The sequence below is a fragment of the Macaca nemestrina genome, chromosome 6 (assembly GCF_043159975.1).
Source record: "Macaca nemestrina isolate mMacNem1 chromosome 6, mMacNem.hap1, whole genome shotgun sequence".
NCBI lineage: Eukaryota > Metazoa > Chordata > Mammalia > Primates > Cercopithecidae > Macaca > Macaca nemestrina.
Window position 1 is genome coordinate 5587905 of NC_092130.1, and position 24045 is coordinate 5611949.

At 43.8% G+C, this 24045-nt stretch overlaps 1 long non-coding RNA gene across 1 annotated transcript in view; it reads right to left on the minus strand.

Moving 5' to 3' along the window:
• Nucleotides 1-1709: 1709 nt before the first annotated feature.
• The window catches only part of LOC139363692 (uncharacterized), a 58929-nt gene continuing 36593 nt past the window's right edge, over nucleotides 1710-24045 (minus strand). The window contains exons 3-4 of the long non-coding RNA XR_011624444.1: nucleotides 10683-10786; nucleotides 1710-1802 (exon numbers count right to left, since the gene is read on the minus strand). This is a non-coding gene — a long non-coding RNA (uncharacterized lncRNA). The remainder of the gene's footprint in view (nucleotides 1803-10682; nucleotides 10787-24045) is intronic.

Genomic DNA, 24045 nt, shown 5'->3' on the forward strand with positions numbered 1-24045 from the left:
AAAAACTGAAGGAAGAAAGAGGCTTTTTGGAGGAGATTTTGTTTGAAGAGTGATGTTGTGATGATGTCTGTGTCACTATCCCCTTAAGTGGCAGAAGGAGGATGCCTGTCTCTCACCTCAAGCTTTATGAGAGATCTCAAAAGAGTCCTTTGTGATCTCTGCAGTTTAGAACTACTGTCTGCCTCTGGCTCAAGAAATGCTGGGGCAGACAAGACAGATGCATAGAAGAATGAATGGATGTTAGGTGGTTGCCTGGATGGGTGGATGGCTGGCTGGATGGATGGATGGGTGGGTGGGTGGTGGATGAATGGGTAGGTGAATAAATACATGGGTAGGTGAGTGGATGGATAGATGGGTGAGTGTGTGGATGGATGGATGGATGGATGGATGGATGGATGAACGGATGGACGGATGGATGAATGGATGGATGGGTAGATGGATGGATGGATGGATGGATGGATGGATGAATGGGTAGATGGATGGTTGGATGGATGGACGGGTGGATGGGTGGATGGATGGATGGATGGATGGATGGATGGATGGATGGACGGACGGACGGACGGACAGATGGATGGATGGATGGATGGATGGATGAATGAATGGATGGATGGGTAGATAGATGGTTGGATGGATGGACGGGTGGATGCATGGATGGATGCATGGATGGATACATGGATGGATGCATGGATGGATGCATGGACGAGTAAGGAGAGTGATTGCTGCACTGGATCATCCTGGCCTCTTCTGCGTAGGGGCAGAGGATGTATGAATGTTTCTCATGTTCTCATGAACCAAAGGTGGCTCTTGAGACAAAGAGGTGGTCTGCAATCATTTTGAATTTTGCCCAAGGAGACCTTTGGAAGATATGGCAGCTGGAGGAACCAAATGCACCCCCTACCCCCAATCCCTTCCCTCCCCCAGACCACTACCAAATGGAGGGTTGGCCTGGAGGATGGAAAAGTATTATGTTTGGGTGAAGGTTGAAAAATTGCGTATGTATTAGACTAAACATTGTAATTTCTGCACTATGACTCTCTTCTCTGATTTAAAGTAACAGTAGTATTCTCTAGTCTCTAAGAATAACCAGAAAAGCCATGAGCTTGCCCAAGCTTTTATCTAGGGCCAATAAATTTTAAAGAGACAATGTTAGACAAAATAAAAAGCACTTTATACTTGCATTCTATGAGTCATATTTACCGCCTTGCTTACACAGTAAGTTATGCATACTTTTATACAGGTGTTCTCACATATATGTAAAAATTTGTCTCTAGGGTTTATGCTTGGGAGTGGAAGTGCTGGATAAAAGAAAATGCTCTTTTTAATCTTGCTACACAATGCCAAACTATTTTTTTTCTTAAGAAAAGTAATTTTTCACTTGAGATTCTGTACGCAGCCAGATTGTCTATTGAGTATAAAGATAGGATAAAAATAAACCAACATCTCAAAAAGTGATCTTTCCTTGTACCCTTTAGCAGGTAAACACCATAAATATTGTATTATAGACTGACTGATGTCCTCCTAAAATTCATGTTGAAGCTTAACCCCTAATGTGACTATATTTGGAGACAGGGCCTTAGAGGAGGTAATTAAGGCTAAATGAGGACATATGGGTAGATTCCTAATCTAATAGGACTGGTGTCCTTATAAAAAGAGGAAAAGACAGCAGAGCTCTGTGTTTTTCTCCACTCACCCAGAGAAGAGTCCATGCAAGGACACAGAAAGAAGGTGTCATCTCCAAGCCAAGGAAAGAGGTCTCACCATAAGCCAAACCTGCTGGCACATTGATCTTGGACTTCCAGCCTCTAGAATTGTGAAAAAAATGAATGTATATTGTTTAAATCAAACAGTTGGTGTTTGACTGTTTCACGGCCTGAGCGAACTAACACACAAGGGAATTAACTAAAAAGAGACAAAGATATAAGATCCAGGAAACGGCTAATCCAGCAAAGGAGATACCTGAAAGGAATTCTGTGGATAATGACAATGATGGATCTGCTGCATCCTGAAGAGCAGAGCTCAGAGTCCACAGGGTTTTCTCCAGGGAGTGTCATGCAGAACTGGTAGTTCAACAGACATGTTTGACCATGTGGAAATATGAGCTATTAAAAGATACAGAGACCCTAAGAAAATTAAGGAAATAAAAATAGCAATAATAAAGCAAGTAATAACTCTAAAAAAGTTATACAAAGATAGGAATAGACTTCTATTCCAAATTTGTCTTAGCAGTATGTGATATATACTATAGTCACAATAATATAAACATTGAAAGTGAATTTAACCAAACATTGTGACAGAACTATTTTGGGGTGTTGAAGGAAATGGGAGTATATAAGAGCTAAAATCTTGACATATCATAATAGAAAGTCAAGAAAAAAATGGTTAAAATTGGAGAATCAAGAGGCAGCTGGATAAACATGTTTTATAAAATGTTTTCAAAAGGAGAAGAAACAGCTTTAAAGATGAAAGTAATTGCCTCTGAGAAAAAGATTCATGTAGAGCAAGGTTGCTGATTAATATTGTCTTTTAGCAATATTTCTCTTTTAAAAGGCAATAATAGTTGCATAAATTTATTTGGAAAAATATTAAAATTTAACTTAAAAAAAATCTAGAGGTGCCTCCCATTAGAATCTTTACACTGTGTCCTGTTTAATAAACATGGTTTTTATCAAATCTAAGGTGGGATAAAGGTTGAGGTTGGAAGAGTTACAGGAAGGAAGAGGGTGTCGTGGGAGATTCAGAAAATAGTGTTTCAGAGGAAATGACCAGCACGCTGGGCCTTGGACGTGGTCAGAACGTGAAAAGCAAGGGAGGCCATGAGGCCTATCCCTGTCCTGGGTGGAACATAAGGCTTGCATCAGCTCAGACTGGCATTGACAGCCACACTGGGGAGCTGCCCCTTTATCCTGGAGGTGACAGACCCATCCAGGGATCTTTGAACAGGGAGGCAAGGTGGAAAAATATATGAAAAGTACATTGGAGTGGTAAAGGTTCTAGAGTCAGAGAGCATGGCTTTACACATCAGCTTCACTACCTACTTGCTGTGTGATTTTGGATGTGTAATGCAACCTCTCTGAGCCTCTGTTTTCTCATCTTCAAAATGAGGAAAGGAAAAGCACCTCTTGCACAGGATTGCTATGAGTATTGAATGTAATTGTCTATGTAATGCGAGTGTTATAGTACCTGGCACCAAATAATGATGAACGTTAATTGTGACGAAATGATGAAGACAGTGATGGTGATGTTTAAGGAAAATCCTTTGGTAGACATACTGTAGCCCATACTTCTGTAAACAAAGAGACTAGTTTGAAAACTCCAACTGTGTACGCAGATCTGGAGACCCTGGAGCTGAAACCCAGTTCTGGGAATCAGGGAAGCAAGAGTTACTGTCAGAAACTTGGATGACCAACTCAAGGAAGCAAGAGGACCACTTGTGCCTCCTCAGGCTGTTCCTTAGAGTGCACCAGACTGAAAGCCAGCAGGGCAGGAAACCAAATCCACAAGTGCGGAGACCTTGAGGTGGAAAAGCAAAGAAGTGAACAGTCTGAGGGTGACGGTGACAGGAATAGCGGTATCTCTTCTTAGTTATTTTGTACCTAGAGAGAAGATTTCTGAAGCCAAACGAATGAAAACCCAAAGGGTCTTTGCTACCATGTTGATAAGTTAATTAAAAGAAAAAAAAAAAAAAAAGGACTATTCTTGCTCGGGTGGTATGAGTGGGGTGAGAGGAGTGGATAAAGGCCCTGGTCCTCTTAAGTCATCCCAAGTAGCAACTGCCTATTGAGATTGCATCTGAGGCCAACCTGGGCCTCTCCATCACCTGGTAAATGGGATGACTCCTGTTTCAGAAACTTATGTATTACGTAACTAAGCTTCATGTGAATGCACCATCTAAGGAAGCAGAGAATCAGCTCTAAAACTAAATAGCCAGCTTGAGCAGCAACAGCCAATCAAGGGCTAGAGCCTGACTTTTTCTTTTTAAATTGACAGCCTCATCCATATTCCTAAAAACAGAAAAAAACAAACCAATAAAAACCACTCACATGGCCACTGAAACTAACAATGAGGGGTGCATTTGCTGTCAGGGCAACCTCCCTTCTCCAAACACCTAACAAGACCAGGGAGGGGAGAGTCTGATGTGGGAATTTGTCTGACTGCAATTTGGCAAGAACTGAACTAATTAATTGCAGAAGCAATTAAATGAGTGTTTTCATACGAAGAACACAACTTGCTTTTAACTTTTTCTGAGTCCTCTGGGACACCTCAGGAGAGGGATTTGAGGTTTCCTGGTCCTGTTACTTATGCTTTGTTAGAAGTAACTTTGTTAGAAGTTATTCCCTCTTGTCGCATGAAATCTGAACACATCAAACAAAGTGGCCTGGCCCTCAGGTTCAGATCTGTCTCTATTTGTTCTTAGAAGACAGCATTGCAAAATCTCCCTGTAACTACTGGGGCGTATGTTTCTCTTTGGAATATGTTTTTCGCAGCCGATTATATAAAGGACACTGCTTTCCAAAATGCATGAGGCCTGGGAGCTGCCTGAGAGCTCTCTAGAAGGAAGTGGTATTTAGCACCCATTACTCAAGAATGGCTGTCACCAGCCAAATATCCCTGCCTAATATAGGTTAATGAAACTGGTTTCCCTGGCTTTCACAGGAATGCTTGATTTTTCCAACAATGTCAAGAAAAGTTAGTTTCATATAGTCCCGGATTATGAATTCAGCCACTCCCAAAAAGAGCGTTAGAGTAAAATTCTTTCATTGATTAAAATTTGTCTTTTGTGACCGGGCGCGGTGGCTCATGCTTGTAATCCCAGCACTTTGGGAGGATGAGGCAGGCGGATCACCTGAGGTCGGGAGTTTGAGACCAGCCTGACCAACATGGAGAAACCCCGTCTCTACTAAAAATACGTAACTAGCCGAGCACGATGGCACATGCCTGTAATCCCAGCTACTAGGGAGGCTGAGGCAAGAGAATCGCTTGAACCCTGGAGGCAGAGGTTGCGGTGAGCCGAGATCGCGCCATTGCACTCTAGCCTGGGCAACAAGAGTGAAACTCCATCTCAAAAAAAAGAAGATTGTCTTCTGTTAAGACAGTAAATATAACCACAATAATGACAATAATCATAGTTACCATTTATTCAGTGCCTATAATGTGCCAGCTACATTACAACTGCCTTGAGTTGCAAGATAACCCTGCAATATGGGTGCTATTCTCCCCATTTTACACACAAGAAAACAGACACTCGTGGGGAGGCCTGGCTGGCCCAGTGTTACACAGCTAAGCAGAAGTGAGCGTGGGATTTAACCCCACACCCTGAAAATTCATTCACCCCACTATGGCAATGGGTGGTATCGCCCCTTAACCACAGTTTTGCTTTCAGTAGTTTTGCCCTCTGCAGTTTCAGATATTTATCAGTGGTCAATTACAGTCTGAAAATAGATGAGTACAGTATGATGAGATAGCTTGAGAGCAAAGAGACCACATTCACACACTTTTATGACAGTACATTGTTATAATTATTGTTATTGTTGATCTCTTACTCTACCTGATTTATAAATTAAACTTTATCATAAGCACATATGTATAAGACATATATATCATGTATATAGAAGTATTTAGAGAAATTTTTATATAGTACTCTATATATAGGGTTTCTTACTACTATGATTTGAATATGTCCAAGAAATTTATGTCAAAATGTAATTACCATGGCTGGGCATGGTAGCTCATACCTCCAGTCCCAGTGCTTTAGGAGGCTGAGGCAGGAGGATTTCTGGAGGTCAGGAGTTCCTGGCCAACCTGGGCAATATAGTAAGACCCCCTCTCTACAAAAAAAACATAAAAATTAGCCAGGCATGGTGCCACATGCCTGTAGTCCTAGCAGCTCAGGAGGCTGAGGCAGGAGGCTCACTTGAGCCCCAGGAATTTGGGGCTGCAGTGAGCTATGATCATACCCCTGCAGTCCAGCCTGGGTAAAAGAGCAAGACCCTGTCTTTTGAAAAGATTAAAATTAAAATTAAATTAGAAAACAATAAATAAAATAATTTCAAAAAGAAATTAAATTGCCAACATTACAGCATTAAGAGGAGGGGTCTTAAAGAAGTGATTAGAAAGAAAAACAGTTGGGCCAGGCGTGGTGGCTTACACCTGTAAACCCAACACTTTGGGAGGCTGAGGTGGGCAGATCACAAGGTCAAGAGACCAAGACCCTCCTGGTCAACATGGTGAAACCCATCTCTACTAAAAATGCAAAAATTAGCTGGGTGTGGTGATGCACACCTGTAGTCCTGGCTGCTTGGGAGGCTGAGGCAAGAGAATCGCTTGAACCTGGGAGGTGGAAGTTGCAGTGACGTGAGATTGCACCATTGTACTCCAGCCGGGCAAGAGAGCAAGGTTCTATCTCAGAGAGATAGAAAAAAAAAAACAGCTGGAAAGAAGCCAGGTGTAGTGGCTCATGCCTATAATCCCAACACTTAGTGAGACAGAGGTGAGAGGACAAGTTAAGCGCAGAAGTTGGAGACCTATCTGGGCAACATAGCGAGATCTTGTTCTCCACAAAAAGGGAAAAACTGAGAAGCGATTAGATCATGACAATGGATCCCTCATAAATAGATTGCCATTATCTCAAGAGTAGGTGAGTTATCCAAGGACTTGAGTCCTCTGTCTCTGTCTCCTGCACTTACTTGCCATATGATGCCTCCTGCTATGAGGTGATCTTTGCCAGATGCCTGCACCATGCTTTTGGACTTCCCACCCTCCAGAACCATGGGCCAAATAAATTTCTGTTCTTTATAAATTCTCCAGTCTGTGTTATTCTAGTAACAGAAAATGAACAAAGACAGGCACCATCCAAGGTTTCAAGCATCCATTAGGGGTCTTGGAATGTATCCACTGCAGATAAGGGGAAACTACTGTATCTCCAGTTATTTCTTCCAAACTAGACACGTGCTGAAAGTTGAAAGGAATTCCTGGTTTCCATCCAAGCTCACCATGGACCTGGGTGTTGTCCTTTTATCTCTGGGCTTCAGAGCCTGGGTTTTTACACAGGTAATCAAGTTAAAATGAGGTCTTTAGGGTGGGCCCTAATCCAGTATGATTGGTGTCTTTATAGGAAGACAGCACAGCCATGTGAAGACACAGATGCAGGAGGGAGGATGTCATGAGGGCAGAAATTGGAGTTATGTAACTGCTGGCCAAAGATTGCCAAAAATTACCAACAAACCATCAGAAGCTAGAAGAGGCAAGTAAAGATTACCCTACAGATTCCAGAGGATGTGTGGCCACACCAACAGCTTGATTTCAGACTTCTGGTTTCCAGAACTCTGAGACAATTAGTTTCTGTTGTTTAAGCTGCCCAGTTTGTTGTACTTTGTTACAGTGCTCTAGGAAACTAATACACATGCCAATTTTGTTTTTTAATTTTTTAAATAAGTATTTACTCCATACCTTCTGCATTTTTACAGCTAAAGTATAACAATGAATTATTTGTATATAAAAATGTATAATCGGGGGCTGGGCACAGTGGCTCATGCCTGTAATCCCAGCACTTTGGGAGGTCGAGGCAGGCATATCAACTGAGGTTGGGAGTTCAAGACCAGCCTGACCAACATGGAGAACACCTGTGTCTACTACAAATACAAAAATTAGCCGGGCATGGTGGTGGGCGCCTGTAATCCCAGCTACTCAGGAGGCTGAGGCAGGAGAATCACTTGAACCCGGGAGGCAGAGGTTGTGGTGAGGACCAAGATCATGCCATTGCACTCTAGCCTGGGTAACAAGCGTGAAACTCCATCTCAAGAAAAAAAAAAAAAAAAAATATATATATATATATATACACACACACACACACACACACACACACTCGTGTAGATGATTATTTAAAAATTTGAATAATACATATGTTAATCAGGGCTTTCTAGAGCAGCAAAATCAATAGGATGGATGGATTAATAACTGGATGATAGATATCAGGTGATTTATTATGGGAATTAGCTCATGTGATTACAGAGGCCAAGGAATCTCGCGTATTATTCCGTTCTCACACTGCTGTAAAAAACTGCCCAAGACTGGGTAATTTATAAAGGAAAGAGGTTTAGCTGACTCACAGTGCCACATGGCTGGGAGGCCTCAGGAAACTTACGGTCCCGGTGGAAGGGGAAGCAGACACGTCCTTCTCATGACTGCAGGATAGAGAAGTGCCGAACCAAAGGGGGAAAAGCCCCTTATAAAACCATCAGATCGGCCAGGCACAGTCGCTCATGCCTGTAATCCCAGCACTTTGGGAGGCCGAAGCAGGCGGATCATGAGGTAAAGAGATGGAGACCATCCTGGCCAACATGGTGAAACCCCGTCTCTAGTAAAAATACAAAAATTAGCCAGGCATGCCAGCACATGCCTGTAGTCTCAGCTACTTGGGAGGCTGAGGCAGAAAAATCACTTGAACTCGGGAGGCAGAGGTTGCAGTGAGCCAAGATCGCGCCACTGCACTCCAGCCTGGTGACAACAGGATTCTTGTCTCAAAAAAAAAAGAAAAGAAAAGAAAAGAAAAGAAAAAAATCAGATTTCATGAGAACTCACTCACTATTACAAGAATGGCATGAGGGAAGCACTCCTGTGATTAAATTATCTCCCACCAGGTCCCTCCCATTATACGTGGGGATTATGGGAACTACAATTCAAGGTGAGATTTGGGTGGGGACATAGAACCAAACCATATCATCCCACAAAATGCCATTTGTAAGCTGGAGAACCATGAAAACTTGTGGTGTAATTTAGTCTATCTCTAAAGTCCTGGGCACCAGAAAAGCCAATGGTGTAACTCCCAGGCCAATGCCAAAGGCCTGAGAACACAGAAAGGGAGTAGCGGGGGCTGGTGTAAGTCCTGAAGTCCACAGGCTTGAGAACCAGCATCTCCAGTGTCCAAGGGCAGGAGAAGATGGATGTCCCAGCTCAAGGAGAGACACTGAATTTGCCCTTTCTCTGCCTTTTTGTTCTATTTGGGCCCTCAGTGAAATGGGCAATGCCCTCCTACATTGGTGAGGGCAGATCTTCTTTACCAGGTCGACTGATTCAGGTGCTAATTTCTTCCAGAAACATCTTCACAGACACACCCAAAAGTAATGTTTTACCAGCTCATTGGACATCCTTAGCCCACTCAAATTGACACATAAAATTACCAATCACAATACAGAAGTGTATAAAATAAAAATTAATGCCTCCCATAATCTAGCCCCTTGGCAATAACACGTTTTTGTGTTAAATAAATAATTACCTAATTCCTTCCAAACTAAGCATTGTGGACACATTAGTCAACAAAACAGACTTTTTTTTTTTTTTTCTGTGCACACGTAAAACTCTTGTGGTTTTGTTTTTTAAAAAATGCATGTGTTGGCTGGGTGTGGTGGCTCATGCCTGTAAACTCAGCACTTTGGGAGGCCAAGGTGGAAGGACTGCTTGAGCTCAAGAGTGCAAGACAAGCCTGGACAACATAGTGAGACCTTGTCTCTATAAAAAAATTTAAAATGAGGTAGGAGGATCCCTTAAGCCTTGGGGATCGAAACTACAATATGCTGTGTTTGCACCACTGCACTCCTGCCTGAGTGACACAGTGAGACCCTGCTTCAATAAAAAAATAAATAAAATAAAAATTTTAAAAATGCCTGGGTTTTTTCTATGAGCATTCATGACTTTTATAATTAAAAAAAAAAAAAAGAAAAGAAATAAAATTTTAGATGGGAGGAACAAGGAAGAAGCCTTAACGAGATATGCATGCTGCTCTTCCTCCTCCTCGGCCCAGGGGAGGAGAAGGGAAACCTGGTATTTATCTTAAATGAGTGGCCCTCTAGTTTGCAGATATATCCACCCAGAACTGCAGGGTACCTTTAACGATACGGTGACTCTAGGAGCGTGACCTCCTGCAACAAGCAGGCTTAAGGTTGAGTCCCAGCTCTACCCTCTCTTTCCCATACTAACTGGCCTTTCTGTGAAAGGGCCTTGTATCCAAAATGACCCCCAAATTCCAAAGGTGCCGAGAAACCAAAGAATGAGGCAGACCAATCCAGTTTGTTGGCCTGGGGTGATTTATTAAGGGAAACTTACAAGCAGAAGTACGGTCTTGGGCAGCTGAAGGACAGGTAGCTCTCTGCACCGCCACCCCCCAGACCCAAGGTGTATATCTTGGGGCAAAAGTATACGTGCTCTGGAAGGAATGTGTAGGTGGCTGAGAGAACACTGCAGGCGCCACAGCCTGTGATTTCTGCAACAGCACCGAGGGTTGTTTTGGAAGAAACCTACAATGAATAGGTGTCCCACATAAAAAGTGATACATCAACTAGACATTTTGGAGGCATTCCCAGACTCAGGGTTAGTCAGGCAAATGAGCATTTAAAATAAAGTCACTTTTGGACCTATACTTAGCTATGTGGCCGACCTGTTTTTTTCTTTAATTGCCTCCATTTCCTCATCTGTAAAATGGACACACTGGTACCTACCCGTGCCAGACTATCTCCAAGAGCTCCTGACTCCTACTTCCATCTCTTTGTGAGCAAAATGAAGAGGAAATGTAACGTTCCTGGCCTTTGAGGACCAAAGAATTTCACAATCAAAGCCCCACTTCTTCTACATGACTTTTCTGAACTCCTGCTGTTGCCTTCAATAATGAGTTTTATTTGCACTTAACTCACCTGTGATGGTTGAGACGGTTCTCCCTGCCTTTGAAGGCAACAAAGTCTTCAGAAAAGCGCTTTCATTTGCATCCCCAGGCGTCTCAACATGGTACCATATTTGCCTGGAATAGAAAGGTAGAAAAGGGGATTTTTAAAATTTGACTATAGGTCTATAGGTGCTATAGACACAATGATGAATTTCACAGTATAGTGGAGAGAAGGGGGTTCGCATAAAATAAAAAGACTATAGCACAGAGTGGCAAGGTTCCAATAGGTTCAGTGTGAGTTCCTGGTACAGTGAGTGATGAGCTCTCCCTAGTGAGGGAGGCAAAGGGACTGAGAAAAGTCTCCAGAGAGGGGAATAGACAAAAAAGGCCTTGAGGAATCAGTGATAATAGCTAATGCTATGTGAAACCTGCTATAAGCCAAGCCCAGGCTGTCACTGAGCAAATGCTATTTCATCTCATACACCAGCACTCTGAGCTAGGCACTATCTTCCTCTTCACAAGAGTCTCTTATTCCACTTTACCAGGCGCATAATCTCAGGAGTTTGTAAATTTCGGACCAGGCTGAATTGCTTAGGGGTATTAGTTGTGTGTTGCTGCCTGCACAGCAAATGACTACACACTTAGAGCCTAACACAGCACACATTTACTATCTCCCAGTTTCTGTGGGTCAGGAATCTGGGGACAGCTCCTCAGTCCTCCAACTCAGGGTGTCTTACTCAGCTGCAATCAAGGTGTCAGCTAGGACTGGGGTTGTCTCAAGGCTTAACTGGGGTGGACTCACTTTCAGGGTTTCAAGTGGCTATTAGGCTGCAGCCCCTCTTAGTGCCTGGCCAGGCAGGCCCCTCCACAATGCAGCTGGCTTTATCAGAGCACACAATCAAGAGGCCAGGAGACAGTCCCAGTGAGACAGAAGGCAGGGTCTTTTATAACCTAATCTTGGAAATGACATCATCATTTTTGCTGCATTCTATTGGTTAGAAACAAGTCACTGGGTCCTGCCCACACTCAAGGGAAAGGGATTACAGAGTATAAATACCCACAGGTGGAGACCAGTGTAAGAGGTCGTCTGCCACACCTGTGACAATTCAGAAACAACTGAGCTAAGTCAATAGGCAACCATTCTGCCCCTTCTCCAGTTCACTGTATGTGTATACATATATATAGTATATGTAGTGTGTGTATACAAATATATATGTGATGTGTATACACACATATATAGTATATGTGGTGTATTTGTACATATATAGTATATGTGGTGTGTGTATACATATATGGTACATATGGTGTGTGTGTATACACATAGTATATGTGATAAGCATGTATGCATATATAGTATGTGTATACATATATAGTATATGTGGTGTGTGTATACATATGTGGTGTGTGTATACATACATATGTGATGTGTGTACACATGTATATATGTGGTGTGTGTATACACACATAAATATATACGGTGTGTATACACATATATATGTGGTGTGCATGTGTGCATATATAGTATGTGTATACATATATAGTATATGTGGTGTGTGTATACATAATATATGCGGTGTGTTTATACATACATATGTGATGTGTGTACACATGTATATATGTGGTGTGGGTATACACACATAGTATATATGGTGTGTATACACATATATAATATATGTGGTGTGCATGTGTGCATATATAGTATGTGTATACATATATAGTACCTGTGGTGTGTGTGTATACATACATATGTGGTGTGTGTATACATGTTTATATGTGTTGTGTGTGTACACAGAGTATATATGTGTGTAGACATATATAGTATATGTGGTGTGCATGTATGCACATATAGTATAAGTGGTGTGTATGTATACATAAATAGTATTTGTGGTGTGTGTATACATATATAGTATATATGGTGTGTGTGTATATATACATATGTGGTGTGTGTATACATGTATATATGTGGTGTGTGTGTATACATACATAGTATGTGTGTGTATATACACACATATATGTGGTATGTGTATATATATAGTGTATATAGTGCATGTATACATATATACAGTATGTGTAGTGTGTGTATGCATATATAAAGTATATGTGGTGTGTTTATACACATATAAGTACATGTCAGTGTGTGTGTTTATACATATATATGGTATATGTTGTGTGTGTGTGTATGTAACTTTTTTTGAATAATGTAGTTTGAAAAATAACAAATTATTAGCCTGGATCTCAATGGAACGATTATCAGCAGGAATGAGAGATGGTCAGAAGCGTGTTTTGAGATATTACACCATGCATATTGATTGGAACAGATTGCTTTTCTAGGTCAGTTTCCAAAAGGGTAACAGTGCCAGGGACTGAGTGTAAGTGGGTGAAAGCTGAGATGTGAGCGAAATGGGGGCTTGAGGGACTGGGGGGAGGGAGAAGAGGCCAAGTAAGTCGGGGCTGGAAATTCCTTCCAGACTTAATCATCCCGGGCATCATTAGTAACCAAAGCAAGACTTCAGAACATATGTTTTGTGTTGACAGCGGACCCTTAATTAAAACAGCCCCAGTGAAGAATAGCCTGATTAAAGAAAAGTGGTGCTTAGAGAACAATTTGACTGCCGACTGATAGCAGTTGGCAGAGGGTGGGTGATTCCCTCTCTGCTTCTACTGTGCTCCCAGAGGAGGCGGAGTGCTCCCTGTGAGTCAGGCAATGTGCGATGGGCGCCATTTCCCAGTCTTTGTCTCATTTACACCTCAAAACCCATTCATTTCCATTTTAGAGATGAGAGAACTAAGCCCGAGAGGCGAGGTGATTTGTTGAAGGCTCCAACCCACTAGCCTGGTGACAGCTATGAGCTAAGGGGTCTTCTTTTGTGCAGCTTTCCCTCGCACACAATTTCAGTGGTTCTAATGAATCAGAATGTCTTGTCAGTTATAAAAACCATATGCCTCCTCCACGTAGTCCCTCTTGGAAACCCAGTGATTTTAGGTACTGGGTGTTGCTCAAGGGCACAGCCGGTCTAATATCCACATTTCCTTTATGGTCTGGAAAATCCTGGGACAGGATCGCAATGCTCTGTGCAGTTGTCTGTCTGCATTTCCAGGAAGTGACAGAGATGTAGACGTCGGGGCGAAGAACAAGGAACACCTATCCCGTCAGACAGCTGAAATCATTTTGGGTTTGGATGAAATGAACCACTTCCTGGGAAAATTAGACCTTTTCGGAGGAAATTAGGTTGTCTCAGGAAACGAATTCACTTTAATGTCAGCATGGGGTGGAGGTTTTAGAGGATGGGCAGAGAATCTGATCCTGCCGTGGACACCGCTGAGGCTTCACTTTTGTTGCCCATTCCCCAGAGAAGCACACGCAGTAACAAGACCCGTACCCCAACCAGACACCCAACTCTTGCCAGCTATCACTGAGGCTGGCTGCGCTGCAGACTTCCACCCCCAGGAAACTAAGGAGAAAGGACACACATGTGAATGGCTTTTCATAAATGCCTTCTGAAGGATTCTCTTTGTTTATAATAACAACAGCTAGCATGGATTGAGTTCTTACTGTGTGCTGGGCACTTTTCCTGTATTACGGCATTTAATCCTCACAAGAGTTCTCGGAGGTGATGCTATTATATCCTTAAATACCCCACTTAACCACTTCCCTTTACTGTTCTGTTTAATGAGAAAGACAACGTTTAACTTCAGTAAAACAGGAATTGTTTAACCTAAATGGTAAACTTACATAGGTAAAGTAAAAACCAGGGTTAGAATTTAATTGACTGACCCATTTGGCTGTCATTTGCTTCCATGAATAGGTGGGACTCTCTGCCGTTCTAGAAACTTCCTCTCTCCTATGGCTACATTCTCCCACTCTGGTCATAGTTGGTGGATCCCATGGTGGTCACCCAACCCCGCTGTGCCAATGGGTCCCTTCCCTGAGGCTTGGTCTTGGGATGAAACCACATGCAAGTCAGTTACCCTCTGGTGGCCGAAAAGGTGGCATTAAAAATCTCAGACCATGTCACCATGTATCTTACCTCAAAAGAGGCAGTCTATAGTAAGAAAAAATAAAGTTGCTTATAGAGAAAAGCCAAGAAACAAGGCAGAAACAGTGTTTCAGAACATGCCGTGTCCTGGTTCTGGTTGTTCCTGAGTCCAGCTGAGCAGCTATCCTTCCTGAGGCCCAGTTCTTCACCCCTTCCTTGGATTTATGTGCCAGTAAAGTTCTCTTTTTACTTAAGAGTTTGAGTTGAGTTTCTTTCTTTTATTTTTTTTTTCTTTAAGTTCTGGGATACATGTGCAGAATGTGCAGGTTTGTTACATAGGTATACATGTGCCATGGTGGTTTGCTGCACCCATCAACCTGTCATCTAGGTTTTAAACCCCGGGTGCATTAGGTGTTTGTCCTAATGCTGTCCCTCTCCTTGCCCCTCACCCCCCGACAGTACCTGGTGTGTGATGTTCCCCTCCCTGTGTCCATGTGTTCTCATTGTTCAACTCCCACTTATGAGTGAGAACATGCAGTGTTTAGTTTTCTGTTCCTTTGTTAGTTTGCTGAGAATGATGGTTTCCAGCTTCATCCGAGTTTGAGCTGAGTTTCTAACACTTGCAACCAAGAGTCCTAACTAATAAATATATAAGGCATTCCCCTGGGGGCCAGATCCAGTTCACTGAAAGACTGGGTGCGGCATAGGATAAGAGAGGTTCAGCGGCACCTCCGTTCCTGTGAGTTCATGCAGGGTCAACTCAAGGTTTAGAACAAACAGCCAGGGCCACCAGCCTGAGTAGACATCATTATCAGGCATTGCTGTGGCCAGAAAGACAATTGCTATATGCTAGTCAATTCAAGCTGTATTAGAATACCAAAGCTCACAAAGGAGGTCAGTTTCTTCGTCAAGATGCTGAGAAATTCAATGAGAAAATTAAACCATTTTACCTCCAGATTCCTTTATGAAGCTGAATGGGCTAATCAATTTGATTAACAAGGGAGATCCAGCCAAGCAGTGGGGTGACACAGTAGCTGGGAATGCAGGCTTGGGGCAGATGGCCTGCAGCGGAATCCTGGAACCACCCCAGGTTGCTGAGGAGCTTGAACCTGACTCTCCATCTATGAAGTGGGGATAATAATGACCCCTTCTTGACAGTTCCCATAAGGAGTACATGGGATGCCCCACATAGATAGGGCTGCACTGTGTGGGGAGCACTGCACAGACCCTCAAAAATATCCACAGAATGACCCTAATGGATATTTCTGGAAAGAAGGGGGCCCACTCTCAAGAGAAGTTGCAAAGTGCTGCACACCTTGGCCCCCGTGGAAAGTTACAAGCGTATTAATGTATTAAAGGCTCTGAAAAGTTCTGCAGCAGAAACCTTTTCATTTTTTATTAAAACAGTGTTTCCCAAATGTAAACACAGAATCAAGTTTTCTTCTTTTTCCCCCCAACCAACACTTTAATGCTGGTCTAAATATCTAATATCCCGTCTTGAGTTAATTTTGCCCCAGGGCAAAAACAAATAACTTCACCAATAAATCTGCTGTGGAAGGCCTGTATATCCCATCTAGCTTTCAGATGCTATTAGCATAGTTTATTCCTTCTGGGTTGGTGTGACTTACTTGGTGTTCATATTTACAAAACAATGGGCAAATTATATATCTGTCTTGATTCACTAGGAGAGAATACGCAAGTCACCTTGGTTTGGGGAAATTTCTAAATGAGGCCGTCATCCTAGGAATACAAACGAACAATCAAACCAAAAGTGTGTTTTTTATCTGCACGGGTTACTAAAGAGCTGAATGTTTAGGGAAAAAAATAGCTGTAAGAGAATCTGCATATCACAGCATACACATGACCAACTCACAGCTCAGCACAGGTAGAAATCCATGAAGTGTGATGATGGAACAAGGGACGAGATCATGAGTCTCAGCTCTGATTTTTACTGACCATGACTTTGGGCCAGTCATGCCACCCTTCTTTGCCTTAGTGATCTCTTCTGATCCTTGAGAAAAATACGACTACTTACCTTCTGCAGCCATTTCTATAATCAGGTGAGGATATGGCTGCTAAGGAATTTTGTCAGCAGGAAAGTCTGTAAACTACCGCCCAAGTGATATAAAATTCACTGTGTGCCATATCAAAAGAGCATAAGACCACTAAAGTTTTGTGGACATTGTTTGTATGTAATAGCACTGGGCACATTTTTCAGTAAAGGACTAGACAGTAAATATTCTAGTGTCTGTCACAAATCTGCAACAGCGGAGTGAAAGCAGCCACAGTGGTAATGTAAATGGGTGGATGTGGCTGTGGGCCAATAAAGCTTTATTTACAAAAATAGGCGGCCAATCAGATTGGGCCCATGAGCTGTAGTTTGCCAACCCCTGATATATAAGAACCACAAGAAATCTGCCTAAAATAAAAGCTACAGTTTGCAAGGATGGTGAGATTTTGTGGTACTTAGACAAAATCAATTTTCATTCAATATTATAATGACCCCTTTACGGTGAGTAACCTAGGCATCTTTTACTAAACTCACCATGTTCTAATAAGATTCCAAGGACTGTCCGGGGATTTCTACAGGCAGCAGAACTGTGGGTCCTGGGAACAGTTTTCAATTCCCACTTCCTTTGCTTCAAATTCCAACTCAGTAGGGGGCCTAGGGACCTTTCCCACATCAGAGCCGGGCCTGTTTTTGTGGGAGGAGGGGCCTACATACCATTCCAGAACCGCGGTCTTAGAATTGTGCAAGCCGGACGCTTCGTTTTGTTGGCTGTAACTAGATGGCCTCACACAAAAAACCACACGCTATATTAGAGGTTCTCACTCGGGGCAATGCTGTCCCCCAGGAGACATTTGTCGATGTCTGGAGACATTTTGGGTGATCACAACTAAGGGGTCAGCGGGGGGCAGGGCGGGGGAGAGGTGGGGGCGGCATCGCGACTGGTATCGGGTGGGTAGAGGCCGGCAGAACAACCCCCACCACAACAGAGAATTATCTAGTCCAAAATGTCGATAATGCCAAGGTGGAGAAACCCTGCTCCGTAGGGATGAACTTTATGCTCAAATCAAATTACCATTTGTTTGCTTATTTATGCTTCTGGGCCCCGCTTTACAATAAGTTGTATTTTCCCAGGTGCTTTAGTGAAGTCGCTGGTATGGACGTGAGGCCAGCCTATTTTACGATCCACACCACCGGCAAAATACAGAGGGAAACAGCGTAGTTAATATGGATTTGTTTTATATATGATGAACTTAAATGTCAATTATATGGCCTAATGTACCCTCAATTCCTCCTGGGTCTGGGTTAGGTAAAAGGAGAAACAAGTGTGGTAGCAGCTGGAGATAATTTAGTTGTAGACATACGTGTTAATACGCTTTTTCTTCTCTCCCTCATACTTTTACAAAGACATTAAGTTTAAAATTAGTAGTAAGGGATGGAGTAACAGAAGGGAGAGTGCGTTCTGGAATCTTTTAAATGTCATACAAAGACCACTGGTGATTGATTATAATAATAATACATATTAATAAGGAACACTTTCTGAGCATGTTCTGTGCTTCCAAACCTCTGTTGGGACAACTTTGAATACTGTCTGTCTGAGGCTGGCAGCATCCCGGGGAGGTCCACACTACCGTTGTTTAGAAGTTTAATGACTTGCCCAAAGTCATCCAAGTCCCTAGTAGTAGCCACGGGAGTAACTTAGACAGTCTGGCTCCAATCGTTAACTCTTAACCCCATGTTTGTATTTATCTGTCTCCACGTGCCCCCGTCCCCCACCCCACGAGCCTAAAAGTTCTTGTTTATAGTCTCTGCAGGGCCCAGGACCAAGGCTCCCTCCCAGGCCCTGAACTTAATCGAATTGAATCAAAACCAGATTTCGCCTCCGCGGAGAGTGAGCTTCTAGCAGGCGGCCGCGCGGGGGCGCGCCGGTGCCAGCCATGTGGAGCGTCCCGCAGGAGGCGCTCAGACTAGAGCCCCAAACCAGCCCGGGGCCTGCGGGAAGGGGAGGGAAGGGAAACCTGCCTGGGGTGGGGGACTGGGGAGGGTTTCTGCGAGGAGGGGCCGCCGCCCCACTTCAACACATTATCGCATGTTTTCTGCATTGCAAAGACAAATATAATTCCATCAGGGATTGGCTATAACCACTTAATTAACTAAGTACCTATTGTTGAAACACAGAGTGATGAATTCAGCAACCGCCCGTTTAAAATGGCGTGGAAATACGTGTTTTCCAGGCCAGACACTGGGCTGTTCACAGGCTGTCTTCCTTTGCTGTCCCTGGGTACCGGGACAGTGGCCAAGGGCTGGTCTTCATTTGGAAAAGAGAGTTTATTCTGCAGGCCTGTCCATTTCCTTCCAGAAAGTTATTTCCCCTTTGTAAGCCCCTGCTCACAGGCCCTAATGCTCCAGGTGGCATCTTGAGAGTCACCACCAATCTGACACCCCAACTCAGACACTGTGGAGAGTGAGAGAGGGACGCTTTGATAATTGGGTCAGGACAATGGGCATGAACTTCTATCTCCCTTCATCCATCAAAGATGCCTGGGAAAGCTCCCCTGGTCTCGTCCCATTGCTGGGGACGCCACCCACTCAGCAGGTGCAAGGCTGAACTAACCTCCCCCTGGCGTTGACCTGCTTCTCCTCCCTCACTCTCCACTGCAAGCCCGTTCACAGAATGGCCAGTTCCTTAAATGGTTTGTCAGCTGAATGGCTGATAGTTCATAAAGAGTTTCTCCTTGACTCAGAGCGGGGTTCTAATGCAGCTCTAAAGCAGCCCTCATGAAGATGCTCTTTTTCTGCACATGAATATATCACAGACCTTTTCTACCTCCCTATTTGAAATGAAAACCCCCTCACTTCTATCCGTCTTCCTTGCTTTATTTTTCTCCAAGGCATTTGTCATTACCTTACACACTGTATGTTTTACTTAGTTCTTGTCTGTTATTTCATGTCTATGTCTCCAGCTCCTGGAAAAACTATGTAAATTGCTCTCAGTCTCAGCCCCCTCAGCTCAGCTTAAGTATATAGACCTCTCTGCTGGCGAGGTTGTGAAGAAAAAGGAATTTATACACTGTTGGTGGGAGTGTAAACTAGTTCAGCTGTTGTGGAAGACAGTGTGGCAATTCCTCAAAGACATAAAAACAGAAATACCATTTGATCCAGGAATCCTATTACTGGGTATATATCCAAAGGAATATAAATCATTCTGTTATAAAGACACATGCATGTGTACGTTCACTGCAGCACTAGTCACAAGAGCAAAGATACGGAACCAATCTAAATGCCCATCAGTGGTAGACTGGATAAAGAAAATACACCATATACACGATGGAATACTATGCAGCCGTAAAAAAGAACAAAATCATGTCCTTTGCAGGAACATGTATGAAGCTGGAGGTTGTTATCCTTAGCAAACTAAGGCAGGAACAGAAAACCAAATGCCACATGTTCTCACTTATGAGTAGGAGCTAAATTATGAGAACACATGGACACATGCAGGGGCCTAACAGACACTGGGACAGATCAGAGTGTGGAGGGTAGGAGAGGGGAGAGGATCAAGAAAAATAACCGATGGGTACTAGGCTTAACACCTGGTGACTAAATAATCTATACAACAAACCCCCATGACACAAGCTTACCTATATAACAAATCTGCACGTGTATCCCTGAACTTAAAATAAAAATTAAATAAATAAATAATTTTTTAAATGTATAGGTCTCAGCCAGGCACGGTGTCTCACCCCTGTAATCCCAGCACTTTGGGAGGCCGAGGCGGGCAGATCACGAGGTCAAGAGATCGAGACCATCCTGGCCAACAGGTGAAACCCTATCTCTACTAACATATTAAAAATTAGCTGGGTGTAGTGACCCACACCTGTAGTCCCAGCTACTAGGGAGGCTAAGGCAGGGGAATCGCTTGAACCTGAAAGGTGGAGATTGCAGTGAGCCAAGATCGTGCCATTGCACTCCAGCCTGGTGACAGAGCAAGACTCTGTCTCAAAAAAAAAAAAAGAACAAAATGTATAGATCTCTCTCAACCTACCCAGTAGACACTACAGTATCTGCCAATTTTAACTGACGGCACTTATCTGGTACTATGCTAATTACCTGCATGATGAAATAATCTGTACATCAAACTCTCACGACATGCAACTTACCTATATAACAAACCTGCACACGTACCCCTGAGCCTCAAATAAAAGTTTTTTAAAAAATCAATGTGGGCCACTCACTGAAATACAAGTGCTGTTTCATCCTGAGATGAAATGCTGATTCTGCAGGGCTGGAGAGGGCGGGACGTCTACAGAGACCCTGCCCCTGGGCTCACCCCACCGCACCTTACTCTAACTTGCTTCCAGGTCCCAGCCTCCAGCTCAGGCCTCTAGTCCTTCCTCCACTTGAGATGCCAGAATAATCTTTTGTAAAGCAGAAATCTGTCCCTGTTACTTCCCCACTGAAGCCATTCAGATCTCCTCCTTGGCTGGCCAAAGGAAGCTGTGAGAATCGTGTTTGTGGCATGGCTGCGAAGCTCTGGGGCCTTGGGAGAAGCAAGTTAGACTCTACATCTTAGTAAACTGCAGATAGGAACAGTTCTTCAGGGTTATCACCAAGCTTCTCAACCGCAGAACTGTGGACATTTTGGGCAGGACAGCTGTTTGTTGTGGGGCTGTCCTGTGCGTTGCGGGATGCTAGCAGTGTCACTGGCCTCCACGCACTGGATGCCAGTAGCAGCCCCACCTCCAGCGTGACAACCAAAAAGGTTTCCAGACATTGCCAAATATTCCCTGGGGGTCAAACCTCCTTCCTCCTCCCCCTGGTTGAGAATCACTGAATTATTATAAGGACTAAATAAGGAAGATTCATGGAAAGCATTTAGCCAGTGCCTAGAATACAGAAATTGTTCTTCAAGAATATTCAATATTTACCCCAACCCATCACTCCAGGCTTCCCTCCCGCCCCTTTGTCACCTTTAATGCATCCATCCATCTCTTCCTGCAGTTAGGTTTCTTCTTCTCTCTCTTTTTTTTTTTTTTTTTAATTTTTGAGATGGAGTTTTGCTCCTGTTGCCCAGGCTGGAGTGCAATGGGGCGATCTCGGCTCACTGCAACCTCTGCCTCCTGGGCTCAAGCGATTCTCCTGCCTCAGCCTTGAGTAGCTGAGATTGCAGGCGCCTACCACCACACCCAGCTGATTTTTGTATTTTTAGTAGAGATGGGATTTCACCATGCTGGCCAGGCTGGTCTCGAACTCCTGACCTCAAGTGATGCACCTGCCTTGGCCTCCCAAAGTGCTAGGATTACAGGCGTGAACCACCATGCCTGGCCAGGTTTCCTCCTCTCTTGATATTTAACCCACTGTGTTATAACTGTCTTACATTTTTATTGCCTCCCTACCAAGACTGTGGGCAACTCAAGGGTACAGATGGCATTTCATTCTTGTGTGTGTCCGTGGTACCTATCACACAGTTAAAATAATAATTGTTGGCTGGATGCAGTGGCTCATGCCTGTAATCCCAGCACTTTGGGAGGCCAAGCTGGGCAGACCACAAGGTCAGGAGTTTGAGACCAGGCTGGCCAATATGGTGAAACCCCATCTCTACTAAAAATACAAAAATTGGCCAGGCATGGTGGCATGTGCCTGTAGTCCCAGCTGCTTGGGAGGCTGAGGCAGGAGAATTGCTTGAACCCAGGAAGTGGAGGTTGTGGTGAGCTGAGATTGCACCACTGCATTCCAACCTGGGCGACACAGCGAGACTCCGTCTCAAAAAAAAAAAAAAAAAGGTCATTGTCATTACACTAGCAATGACGACTTACCAGGTCCTGATTATGTTCCAGCACTGTGCTATCTTCCTTAATCCTCATGACAGCCCTAGGAGACTCATGCCATTCTCTCATTCCTCCTGTACAGACGAGGATGGTGAGGCTCAGTGAGGTAAGTCACTCGCCCAGGGTGCAGCTAGACAGCACTCAAACCTAGGTTAGTCTGGCTCCAGGGCTCATGCTGTAAACCAGAGCTTAGCAGACTCTTTCTGCAAAGAGTCCAATAGTAAATGTTTTAGGCTTTGCATGCCAGTCTCTGTCTCAACTGCTCCAACTCTACTGTTGTAGCACAGAAGTGGCTATCAGTATTGTGAAAATGAGTGAGCCCAGCAGTAAAACTTTATATGGAAACTAAAATTACAATTTCATATCAATTTTTGGTATTATGAAAAATTATTCTTATTTTGATTTTTTTTCCAACAGTTGAAAAATATAAACCCCGTTCTTGGCTCATGGACCATACAAAAGCTGGTGGTGGGTCCAATTAGGCCTATGACAGTAGTTTCCCCAGCCCTGTTCTTAGCCAATGCACTCAGACAGAAATGACTATGAGCCAGGAAGACCATGGACACTAGAAATCCAGGTTCCTGTTTTCATGGCACCAGAGAGTTGGTGCTGCCTTGGCTTTGCCCTTGACTTCTTTTTTTTTTTTTTTTTTTTTTTTTTTGAGACGGAGTCTCACTCTGTCACCCAGGCTGGAGTGCAGTGGCACAATCTCGGCTCACTGCAGCCTCTGCCTCCTGGGTTCTAGCAATTCTCCTGCCCCAGCCTCCCAAGGAGCTGGGACTACACGCGCGTGCCACCACACCTGGCTGATTTTTTGTATTTTAGTAGAAACGGGGTTTCACCATGTTTCCCAGGTTGGTCTCAAACTCCTGACCTCAGGCAATCCACCCGCCTCAGCCTCCCAAAGTGTTAGGATTACAGGCGTGAGCCACCGAGCCCGGCTGCCCTTGACCTTTTTTGAGGGCAGCCATGATTACAAGTCGTGGGGAGTTATGGACGTAGTCGTGCAGCAGTTAGGTAGCGCAGATCCAGAGAGGTCCAGTAAACACCCAGTGTGTGTAGATGCTGGAAAGGCTTCCTGACAACACTCAACACAAAGTTGTACGACAAGTCCTCTCATCTCAACCACAGATGTCATCCCTTATTAGGAGCCACTCCATCACAGGCATTTCTTCAGGGTCATCCTCTGATGCCCAAATCCACTTGTGCAACTCACCAAGAGAAACGAGAATTGTAAGACCAAGCAAAAACTCCACTGTGGGATGGTTACGGCAGAAAAATGTGACCTTAAACACTGAACCTTGGAGAAATTTCAGGCAAGAAGTCTTGATCATTCTTCAAGCCTCCTGATACAAGGAAGTTGTTTTGGACAGCATGTTTGCATCCCTCCTGCAAATTCACATGTTGAAATCCCAGCCCCAATGTGATAGTATTAGGAAAGGAGACCCTAACAAGGACGAAATCCTCATAAATGGGATTCATGCCTGCTATGGTTTAAAACTTCCCCCAAAGTTTATGTGTTGGAAACTTTAAGAGGTGGAACCTTTTAGAGGTGACTGGATCATGAGGGCTCTGTCCTTGTAC